Genomic DNA, 12913 nt, shown 5'->3' on the forward strand with positions numbered 1-12913 from the left:
AAAAGTAAATTATATTGTATTGAACTTCATCAAAATTTTAAAATGTGTGCCCTTTGAAAGACACTGGTAGAGAAATTAGGAGTCAAGCCCCAGAATAGGAGAGCATATTTGCAAAACACATTTTATAGCTCTCAAAAAAAAATACAAAGAACTCTAGGAACTTAATAATAAGAACACAACCCAGTTTGGAAAACACAGGGCCCCAACTAGCCAAAACAATCTTGAAAAAGAACACTTGCTGATTTTTAAACATACTATTAAGCCACACACAAAAAAAATCAAGACACTGTGGTACTGGCTTGAAGACAAAGTCATAGATCCATGGAATAGATTCAATAGCTCAGAAATAAACCCTGTATTTACAGCTAATTGATTTTGCAAGGGTGCTAAGCGTATCCAGTGAAGAAAGAATAGACTTTCAACCGCCTCCCATCATGGCATCCCACAATCCCAGGAAACCAACTGAAAATGATTCATAGGTGTAAACGTGATAAGTAAAATTATAAAACTGCTGGTAGATAACACAGAAATAATGCCCATACTAAAATACATGGGTTTGATCCCTTGGACCGCACAAAAAGAAAATATATTCAACATTATTAACTATTTGGAAAATTTATGCTAAAACCACAATGAGATAACCCTACATACCTACTAGAATGCCCAAAAAGAAAAAGAAAATCTCACAATACTAAGTACTGACAAAGATGTAGACCAACTGGAAGTCTCATATATTGCTTATATGAGCTTTCCACCACTGTGACAAAATGCCTGAGAGAATTCACCAAAAAGCAAGAAAGGTTCACTTTGGCTCATGGCTTCAGAAGTTCCCATCCACTGTTTTACAACCCTGTTGTTCTGGGCCTGTGGCAGCACAGTTCATCATGACAGGAATGAGGGGCAAAGATACTGGTTCATTTCATGGTGGCTGAGAAGCAAAGAGAGGAAGGGAACTGGGGGTTCAGGACCTCCTTCAAGGATCCTGCCTGTAACACACAGGGCTTTGGGGGATATTTCAAACTGTAGCATTGCTGATAGGACAGCAAAATGAAGCCACGTGGGAAAACACTTTTGCAAATGTTTTTTTTGGTGAGGTTCATCATATGTATTTACTCCAAAGGCCAATAACCTACTTTTAAGTATGTGCCAAAGAAAACTGAAAACCTGAGTTCCTACGGAATCCTCTACAGAAATTGGATAGCAGTGTTGTTCCCAACAGCCAGAAAAAGAAATAACCCAATGTCCTCAGGGGATCAATAAGGAAATCATGTTGCATCCAAGCAATGGTTGATCACGCTGTAACAGAAAGGAATGGATCCGTGAGGCGTGGTGGCACAGGCCGCCATCCAAGTTCCTGGGGAGGCTGAGGCAGGAGGAGCTCAAGTGTGAGGCCAGCCTCAGCGACTTCACAAGACCTTGTCTCAAAATAAAAAATAAAAAGGGCTCCAAATGTTTTCTCTGATATAAGGAGGCTGACTCATCATGGGGTAGGGAGGGGGAGCCCGGGAGGAATAGATGAACTCTAGATAGGGCAGAGGGGTGGGACGGGAAGGGAGGGGGCAGGGGGTTAGCAAGGATGGTGGAATGTGAGGGACATCGTCATCCAAAGTACCTGTATGAAGCCACGAATTAGTATCAACATACTTTATATACAACCAGAGATAGGAAAAACTGTGCTCTATATGTGTAATAAGAATTGTAATGCATTCCACTGTCATTTATTTTTTTAAAAAAGATCAATTAAAATAAATAAATAAAAAGGGCTGGAGATGTGGCTCAGTAGTTAAGTGCCCCTGGGTCTAATATCTAGTACCAAAAATAAAAGACTTAATATTTACAAGCATATATGTGTATATATACATATTTAAGTGTGTGAGTGTGTACATAATTTATATATATATATATATATATATATATATATATATATATATATATGAGCATATTTGCATATGATTTACATATATGCCTATAATTTAGGCAGCTTATTACATGGTGATTTTTACTGTGCTTTTGACGGTATATATTTTGGACACCCTCTGAATCAGACCTAGCAGCCTGTCTCATGCCTTTTCTTTTTCTCTTTTGTTTTTGAAGCAGGCAGTTAACGTGACTGAACAGAGACTTCAGATCGTCCCCTTGGGGCCGTGGCTGCGTTACCAGCCGGCCTTGCCTAGTCTTGGCTGGAACCGCTTTGCGCATGCGCACGCGTTGCTCCAGAGATATGGGCAGAGTTCACATACGCAGGGTTTGGGGCTCCCCTTCCCTGGGGCTCTCCTTTCCAGGACCTAGCCCCCTCCTTTTCCAGAAGCTGAGTTCCTGTGATTTCTGGCTCTTTGGGCCAGGAAGACCTGGGCTTCCAGCACTGTTGACCCAAGACCGCCCCTTGGCAGGGACCTGCTCTGCCATCCAACAGGGGATACTCCCCCAGAACCGTCCCTTCCTTCTTCCCAGTGACAACTCTAGCAGTGCCTGTGTGTGTGGTCTCTCCCCGGTGTCCCCAGGCTGACAGTGATTATCTGCTCCAGGCCCCAGGCCAAGGGTGGACCTGGGAGGAGTTAGCCCTGAGCTGGGAGCAGAATCCACCTGGCAATGTGGCTGTGGGTAGCAGGAGGCCACTCGACCCCGATCATTGCACGATGAGGGATGGAATGCGCTGTCCGGCCTTTCTGTCTGCATGTGGGAAAATGAAATGCCTTTGGTGTGACCTGGGACGGATGGCTTGACTTGGGCTCTCCTTTGTGAGCCTGGACGACAGGGATCCTTCCCTTGCTGAATTGAAGTTGGGTGACAGCACAGTGGCTGATGCTGGCGTGGGGTGCCCTCTTTGCGGCTTAGGGGCTGTTCCTTGCATGACCTATGAATGAGGTCCTGCCATCTCCAGCGCCACTGGACACGGAGAGCCCTGGGGCCACCATGAGTTGACGTGACTTGCCCCATCTCTCTTGTGGAGTAGCGGGGGTGGGGGATGTATATGGTGCCTGCTGGATGCATTTAACTGAGAGCAACCTCCGGTGGTTTTTTCCTTTTTTTTCCCTTTTTTTTTTTTTTTTTTTTTTTGAATCCTGGGTGTGCGTGACAGTCACCTGGGGATCCCCTAAAGGCTTGCTCAGTCGGAATCTCCCTCGGCTTCTGCATTTGGAAAGAGCTCTGCCCCTTGCCCCCTGGCATGCAAGCCCTGCCTTCTGCTCCCGGTCTCCCGTTCCCTGACTCACTAGAAAGACTTGCTCCTTCCAACCCCTCTGGGCCCTCGAAAGAGTCGCAATCCTGGATTAATGTATTCGTGTCACCTCTGACCCATTCCTAACAGAGCTGTGGAACCTGTCAGGTGGAACCTGCTCCAGGAGCTACCGGAAGCAGATCATGCTCCCCACCTGACTGAAGCCCTAACCCTGGTCATGTGACTGCCGGCAGAGAGGCTGGGAGCGTCTGGGTCACTCAATCTCTGCTTTCTAAACAACCATGCCTGGCGACTCCACGCAATCGTGGGCCCCTGCAAGTTCCTGGAACACCCCAGGACGCTCCCGAAGGTCATTACAGTCCAGCTGTAACTTGAAGATCTTGGGGAACCCTGGTACCAGCCAGCCATACTCAGAGGGTGTGGTGGAGGAGGCCACCTGTCATCCCAGTGGCTTGGAGGCTGAGGCAGGAGGATGGCGAGTTCAAAGCCAGCCTCAGCCATAGTGAGGCCCTCAGCAATTCAGTGAGCCCCTGTCTCTAAATAAATACAAAATAGGGCTGGGGACGCCACTCAGTGGTCAAGTGCCCCTGAGTTCAATCCCTGATACCAACAAAAAAGAATGTCCTGTGTTTCATACCCATATAGGACCTCTCCTCTCAGATTTAAGTATGGTCCTATGGCTTTCTGATCCCACGTGATCTAGCCCCTGCTCATCCTCCAGCCCTGGCCCTCTCCCTCTCTCTGCATTAACTACCCATGAGCCACGCTGACCTTTTCTCTTTACCTGGATCAGACCTCAGGGCCTTTGCACTTGCTGTTCACCCCACCTAGAAAGTTCTTCCCTTAGAACACCACTGTCCCCATTCCTCTCCACCTTGCCGACCTGTTGGATTTACGGTCTATGGATCCTGTCTTCCCTTTGCCTGCCTCCATGTTTATCGGGTCTCTCCCAAACCAGCGTGAAGACTTCAGGAGAGCTGTGAGAACTGTCCCAGGGGCCTAGAACCCCCCCCCCCAGTGAGGTCACTGTCACTCAGTAAGTACCTGTCAGATGGACCAACGCCTTTGCCACCTGCACCTGTTGACCTACTGGCTCCCTGCCGTCTAGGGTCAATTCCTCTCTGGATTTCTGGTGACATCTCACGCGATGGAAATGCTAAAGGGTGGTCACAGCCTACAGTTTGGAGCCATGACAGGAAGGGCTCTGTCCTCTTCAGGACAGACACAGCTTTTCCGAATATTTGCAGCCTGCCCAGTTGGAACCCGGAGGGGGATGGTGGCCCGGGGTAGGTGTCACAGCGTCACCAGGCGGCGGCAAGGGCGGGGGTTCCTGGGAGCAGCTTGTCAGGCAGGGAGCCCCAGAGATGGCCTGCGTCAGCAGCCTCCACCTGCACTTCCTCCAGGGACATGGACGCCAGAGTCAAGGCCGCAGCTTCCCTTTCATCTCCCAGGTTTGTGCTGCGGAGTCACAGGGGGACCTTCAGGCAGGACTCTCCCATTATCACCCAGAGAAGCCGCAGAGGAGGCCCACAAAGCGCTGCCCTCGGGGCAGTTAATCTAGAAGCCAGGACAAGACAGGAACCCAAGGCCCCAGATAACCGGATTAGCCGGCAGGAGCAGGTCTGCTGGCCGAGGGCCAGCATTGCTACCGGCTCTGGGGAGTGGGGCATCCCTTCCCCGACCGCCCCCCCCCATAAGAGGCCTTGGCTGCATGCTCCATGTGAGGCAATAAAATGGAGTCAGTGGTTAAGAGGCCGCTCCTCCCAGCCACGCACACCCTGTTTTAAATTATGGCTCCTGTGTGACCTCAAGCCTGTGACCTAACCTCTCTGAACCTCGCTGCCTCAAACAGGGATAACATTGGGACTTCTTCACGGGATCCTTGGGAGGACGGAAGGAGTAAACGTGATCAAAGGGCTTGGCCTAGGTGTGGTGCTTGGCAAACGAGAGCCACTGATGTTGGGTCACTGTGTTTATCCAAGTTGGAAACACTTCAAAGGAAGGTCACAAGCGCTTGCCAGTTAAATCTCCCAAACAACATTTACGTGGTGTTTGGACAGCTGGACGGTCATTAAATCATTTTAAGACCCCTTTAAGTAGGAGTCTGTGGTTTGTTTTTTTTTTAATTTGTCTTTTTTAAACATCATTTTAATATCAGTTTTTACACAAGACATAAAATTTATCATCTTAGGCATTCTTAAGTGTGCGGTTCAATAACATCAAGTCCATCTCCGTTGTCACACAACTGATCTCCAGAACGTTTTCATCTTGCAAAACTGAAACTCCACGTTTGAACACTACGTCCTTATTTCTGCCTCCTCCTGCCCTCCCCCCAATAACCACCCTTTTACTTTCTGTTTCTAAGAAGAAGCTGTTTTAACTCTGGTTTACAGACCCAGAAACCAGGACCAGCTACGGCATTTGCATGACCCAGAGTAAAATGAAGAATGTGAAGTTCTGTGTTCAAAATGTACAAAGAATGTCAAGAGGATGATGGCCGAGCATTAAACTATGCACATGTGACTATTGCTACACAGGGCCCAGGAAGCAGGCTCTGGAGTGAACAAAGGACCAGAAAAGTTAAGTAACTTTTTCAAGATTGCACAGCAAATGTTGGAGCTAAAAATTCAAGCCGAGCCTTTAAAATGGTGTGGCTTCCCTTACCTATTGTAAGCTCCCTGCATTCCAGGGCTCTGACTTGATCACCACTGATTGCCCAGCTCACATTGGCACTCATCACATCATTCCATATTTGGGGGGAATGAATGAATAGGTCATTCACTCAAAGAAAAGAGGTGCACGCCCTGTAAAGCCAGCAACTCGGGAGGCTGAGGCAGGAGGATCGCAAGTTTGAGGCCAGCCTCAGCAACTTAGCAAAACCAACCCCGTCAGAAAATAAAAAAGGCTGGGGATGTAGCTCAGTGGTAGAGCACCCCTGGGTTCAATCTCCAGTACAAGAACTCAAAAAAAAAAAAAAAAAAAAAAAGAAGAAGAAGAAGGAGGAGGAGGAGGAGGAAGAAAAGAAGCTTCTTCGAGGTTCCTCACTTTGCTTCAGCTTAGCTCTGACAAAATAATACTTTCATCCTCCATATTGACCCAGGACTCTTGAATTCCTAGCATGAGCAAGACAGTGGGACATGCGTCTGTGCACGTCTATTGCCCACACACAGACACCTTCCCAAGGCCCCACCTCTCAGGCCATTCCTGTCTCTGAATCCCAGATTTAGGAGACATTGGGTAATGTGAAGTCACTGGTCACATGTTCTCTCTCCCGGTCCCACATCATCCGGAGGCTGATGGCCAAGTCCTCTCTCTGATCTCAACACAAGAAAACTAGAAGCAAATTATCAAAGCATAACCAAAAAAAAGAAAAAAAAATTTTTTGAATTATGTTTATGGCATTAAATGAGAAAACAGCACCTGGTAGTTAAAATTAATCTGAACCCATCAGATGAGACCAATCCATCTTACCCAGACTTAAGAAACCAGTCTAATCCTTATTTCTTTAAACGGACGCTATTTTTCTGTCTCAATGTTCTGTGAGGTTCTCTGCTGGAAGGCAAAACGGACGGAGACGTGGAAACTTGGGGTCACACAGATTCATCATGAGTCTGACATCAGGACGCTTGTCAATGCTGTCCTGCCCGTGGCTGCCTGCGTCTGCTTTAACAGTCGTTCTTTGTTTATTTTCAGTAAAAGGAGCAATACTGCAAACCTCACCCAACCAGCAACAATCACCAGCATCTCCCAGGTCCCCCCGCGGCTCAGCATTCCATGTCAGAGGTCACCAGGGTCCTGAATTTTGTGTTTTGCAGTCCTCTCTTTAAAGACTTGTTAAGTATGCAGGCCTCCCTGAGGTATTGCTGAATTTCATACGTCTGTGAAATTCATAAAAAGGATATTTTACACTACATCATCTTTTTCTTTTCTTTTTTTTTTTTTTTGGTGGTGGGGGTACAGGATTGAACTAGGGGCACTCAACCACTGAGCCCCATCCCCAGCCCTATTTTGGATTTTATTTAGAGACAGGGTCTCCCTGAGTTGCTTAGGGCCTCACTCTTGCTGAGGCTGGCTTTGAACTCAAGATCCTCCTGCCTCAGCCTCCCCAGCCACTGGAATGACCGGCGTGCACCACCGCGCCCCGCTACTACATCATTTTTTTTTTTTAAAGAGAGAGAGAGAGAGAGAATTTTAATATTTATTTTTTAGTATTTGGCAGACACAACATCTTTGTTGGTATGTGGTGCTGAGGATCGAACCCGGGCCGCACGCACGCCAGGCGAGCGCGCTACCGCTTGAGCCACATCCCCAGCCCCACTACATCATTTTTTGATACTTGCTTTTCTACTCAAAGAAGCTAAAAACATTCCACTACCATGTTACTGCCTGTAGCTGTGTTTTATTTATGTCTGGATAAACCAGAAAATATTACCCATTCTCCAGGTGGAGAACTGGTCCCTGGGCTTGTTTCAGGCTTTTGCTATTAAAAAGAAAGATTCCATGGAATTCTTGTGCAAATGCTCGAGTTAAATTTCACCATGAACATATAACCAAGAGTGGAATTGCTGACTCCCAGGGTATGGGAATGGTCGAATTATTGAGAATTCCAAATCGTTTCCCCAAGTATCATTCTAAGGTACACGCACCAGCGAAGCACACAGGCTTCCTTGGATCTCTGTCACAGAGAGGGTATCGTCAAACTTTTTAATTTTGCTAATCGAATGGGTGTTGAATTAATAGATGAATCGTGGGGAAACAAGGGATTGTTCACATCAATTTTCAAAAAAAAAAATCTGTTCTTCTGATGACTTAATTTAAGACTGGTTTTCAACAAATTGAATATTCTTTAAAATGCTGCTAAGAAGGCAAATCAAAAAGCAGTCTCTATAATGCCGAAAAAAAATCCTTTAAAATTAAAATCATTTCATCTGACATAAATCACCATAAAACATAGTTGGAAAACATAACGTTTTGTGAAATGTCATAAATTCACTCAGTCGTTTAATAACATGCAATTACAGAATAATCATCTAGAAAAGGGGTACTTTTTCTGTAAAGGGGTAGGTAATAAATTTTGTTCATACTATTAAATATTCTTCTTTGATTTTTTTTTTAATTTCACCCTTTAAAAAAAATAAAAGAACCCTTCTTAGCTCCAGAGTCACACGAAAGCACCTGGTAGATTGGATTTGGACCGTGGGCCATTGTTTGCAGATCCCTAATCTAAAATGACAAAAATCAACATGACATTCCAAAATTGGTGCCTTTGCTACATGTGTATGGGTTAGCTTTTAAGGGACTTGTAGTGAACTCTTATGGTTTCAATGCGAAACAAAACAATCAGCTAACTACTTGGAGGAAAGTATCAATGAGAAAACAGACTTATCAAAATACATTGGGTGTCCCTCTGTGGACCATAAAATGAAATGGAACCATACTTCTCAACATACACAAAAACCAATTCACACAGGTCAAGGAATTAAATGTGAGGGGCAAACTAAAAATCTGTAGATGATAGAAGATTATCTCATGTCACCAGTTTGGGGAAGGGTTAGTTTGGTTTTGTTTTTGTTTTGCACTGGGATTGAACCCAGGGGCACTCTACTGAGCTGCACTGCAGTTCTTTTTATTTTTTTTATCTTGAAACAGAGTCTCACAAAATTACCTAGGGCCTGGCTAAATTGCTGAGGCTGCCTTGAATTTACGATCCTCCTGCCTCGGCCTCCCGAGTTGCATTGCGGAGTTTACAACATGAGCCATGGTACCCAGCTGGACGGAGGGATTTTTAAACAGTACATAAAGTACCTTAACCATAAGGGAATTTACAATATTTATTTGTAAATTTCTATTTGCTAAAATATATCTAGACTGGGGCTGGGGGTATAGCTCAATGGTAGAGCGTTTGCCCAGCATACGCAAGGCCCTGCATTTAATCTCCAGGACTCAAAAGAAAAAGAAAAAAAAATCTAGACTAACAACTAAAACATTAAGAAGAAAGGATGATCTTAGAAAAAAATCACAATTTTGCAAATGTCATAGTAATCATTGTTTCATGTAGGAATCTTCAATGGATGCCAAAACTAGTGGGTAAAATGTCGATGAGGAACAAGGTATTCAAAGTCTCAAATGAATCCTTATAATGGATAAAACTAGCAAATACAACCTTATTTTAAAAAATCAGGGCTGGGGGCTGGGATTGTGGCTCAGCAGTAGAGCGCTTGCCTAGCATGCTCAGGGCCCTGGGTTCGATCCTCAGCACCACACAAAAATAAGTGAATGAAATAAAGATATTGGGTCCAACTACAACTGAAAAAAAAATAAAATATTTAAAAAAAAATCAGGGCTGGGGTGGGTGGCTCAGTGGTAGAGCACTTGCCTAGCCTATGCAAGGCCCTGGGCTCCATCCCCAGCACTACGAAAATGAAAATAATAATAATTAAAAATCACATTCCCAATAATGAGCAACTGTCACATGCTTCCCACTAGAAAGGTGTCCCAAGGACACATCAATTCTATGTTTTTTTCCTACCAAAATTGCATAGCCTGAGTGAAGCTCTGAGGAAACATTAAAAGAACCCAAATTGAGGGACCAAACTCAAATGAATGACCCTGTGCTTTCTAAAACTATCGAAAGACCAAGGAGGGCTGGGTGTGGTGGCTCATGCCTGTGATTCCCCCCCCCCCCCCCTTGGCTGGGGGAGGCTGAGACAGGAGGATTGCAAGTTCAAGACCAGCTTCAGCAATTGAGTGAGGCCCTCAGCAACTTAGGGAGACCTTGTCACTAAATAAAAAATTAAAAGGGCTGGGATGTGGCTCAGTGGTTAAGTCCCCCTAGGTTTGTTCACCAGGGGCAGAAAACAAAACAAAAACAACAATAAAAACCATAAGGAGCTAAGAAACTGTTTCAGATTAAAAGAGATTTCAGAGACATGACAACTAACTGCAATGTGTGATCCAGGATGGGACCAAAGACCAGAAAAAAAAAGAGATGAATGACATTAGTGGGTGGCAAACTCGGAATCTGAACCGAGGATTAGATAATTGCTGGGTATTGGTGTTCCGTTTTCTGCTTTGATAAGTTTTAAGTTTGGAAGAGAAAGTCTTTGTTCTCCAGAATCATACATGGATATTTTTAGAGATAAAGGGACCTGAAGTCTTCAAAATCCTCTCACGTGGTTCGGAAATAGATATACGGAGACAAAGAAAGAACAGATGATACAGGGAGTGGGACAAAATATTAATACTTGGTGAATCTGAGGAAAGGATAAATAAATGTGCTCGTGTTGTTCTCGCCATTTTTCTATGAATGTAAAATTATTACAGATTTAAAAATCGCCCAGTGATATTCCAATCTGAGTGTGATGGGGGAGAGGAGGGACACACAGGCAGAGCACAGGAGACTTTCGGAGCTGTCATGGTAGACGATGTCACCCTACATTTGTCAAGACCTCTAGAAGAGCTGGGCATGGTGGCATATACCTGTACTCCCAGCAGCTCCGGAGGCTGAGGCAGGAGGATCACAACGTCAAATCCAGAGTATTGGAAAATGAATTTGCAACATGCAATTGTCAAAGGACTGATGACCAGAATACAGTGGTCCCTGGGTATCCATGGGGGACTGATTCCAGGGCTCCCCCACAGATATCAAAATCCCAGGATGCTCCAGGCCCTTCATAAAATGGTGTGTTACCTCCCCACGAGGTGGCACACGCCTGAAATCCCAGCGGCTTGGGAGCCTGAGGCAGAAAGATCTCAAGTTCAAAGCCAGCATTAGCAATTTAGCAAGGCCCTAAGCAACTCAGCAAGATCCTGTCTCTAAATAAAATATTAAAAAACGGCTGGGATGTGGCTCAGTGGTTCAGTGCCCTGGGTTCAAACCCCAGTACCAAAAAAAAAAAAAAAAGTATATAACCTACATATATACTCCCATGTCCTTTAAGTAATCTTTAGATAAATTGTCATACTTAATACAAAATAAACATTCTGCAGATAGTTGTTATACTGTATTTTTTAGGGAATGATAGCAAGGGGGGAGGGCAGCACAGGTTCTGCGCATGTGCAATGCTTTCCCCAGCATTTTCAATTGGAGTTGGTTGAATCCATGGATTCAGAGCCCTTGGATATGGGGCAGACACTACACAGATTTTTTTTCCCATAACATCTCAATAGGAAAAAATGGACCAAGGATGTAAACAGGTATCTTCCATAAGAGAAAACCCAAATAGCCAATAAAGATGTGCTCAACTTTTTCATAGTCAAGGAAATTTGTGTTACAACAAAGAGAAGCAATTACCTACTTGCTCAATTGACCAAAAAAAAAAAAAAAAAAAAATGAGGCCTGAGAAGAAAACCTGCTAGGGCGGCCCGCCCTGCTGTGGAAGAGTCTATTCCTGTTCCTCCATAAATCCCATTAGGCAAGGTTCAGGGGACTGTTCTTGGACTTTAGAGCTGCAACACTTCTTGGCTGCAGAGGCCTGCAGCTTGTGCAGACCCCCACCTGCCAGAAGAAGCAGTGGATTGAGTTGCATCTCGGAACTCCAGTTTCAAAGGTGTTTGCGGATGCTCTGCAGCTGCCTGGCCCAGGCAGAATGACTCAGGAGGAGCATTTGTGCCTGAGAATCAGAATCAGAGATCATGGCAGCTCAGCTGGTGCCGGAGAATGCTCTCAGCCTGGTGATGATTATGTCTCACGAACATAATTCATTCAACATACATTCATTGAGCACCTACTATCCTCTGGACACTCTTCTGATGAGTTCCAACAGGGCACAGTGGTCATGGCTTTTCTCTGCCCCACACGGAAGACTTAGCTGGAAGAGCCGGGGGCTGGGGTGACTTGACAGCTGGAAGTGTGGAATCTCCTAGAGGCATCTTCATTCACAGGTTGGATGATCTGCCTTGAAAGAGGAAGAGAACATAAGACAGGCTGATCTATTGTGTGAGAAAGTTCAGGAAGACCTAAGAGAAAGATAAGAACAATATGACAGAGAAGTTGAAGAGAGTCTCCAACTCTTTTGGGATAGTGGACATGGAATTGGGGGCTGTCAGAAATTCTTTGACTGAGGTTGTGGAGGAAAGAAATGAAGCCCAGAGGCAACTCTATCATGAACAGAATGAGAAATACAGTTCATGAGATTCTGGACAATCAACTTTGCTATGAAAAGGAGTTGGATGATCTTAAGAAACAACTGGAAACTTCATCTTCACACTGTGCGTGTCTAGATATAGAAAATCCATTCCTGAGGCAGGAGGTTCTACCTGGGGAAGGAATGAAAAGAAGATGCAAAACAAAAATAATAATAATAATAAAAACAAACTGGATGAGAAGAAAAAGCATTTGGAAGACGAAATACCCTCCAAAGACCTAGGGAGAATACTATGGTAGAAGTTGATCTGATAGAACAGGATGAAAGGATCACTGAACAGAGAGCAAGAGAGGACGCCTTGGAGGAGATGGTGCGATTTTCACAGGCACAAAGCTATTTACATAATTTAGGAGAGCATCACGGGGCTTCAAGGAGAAGGAAAATGAAGCCGAGAATTCAAGACATGGAGCCCCCAATCCGTGAAACGACCATTCAAGCTTCTTTCATAAGAGAGATGGAAAAGTCAGAGCAGCTCTCTTGAGAAGAAATGGACACTGGAATAAATATCCTTGTCAGATGAACTTCACACGACAAAGGAGAGGCCGGCGGAGGTCAGTGCTGGACTTGTCACAGAGGAAGAGCAGAATCT

Source organism: Marmota flaviventris, chromosome 19 (assembly GCF_047511675.1).
Source record: "Marmota flaviventris isolate mMarFla1 chromosome 19, mMarFla1.hap1, whole genome shotgun sequence".
NCBI lineage: Eukaryota > Metazoa > Chordata > Mammalia > Rodentia > Sciuridae > Marmota > Marmota flaviventris.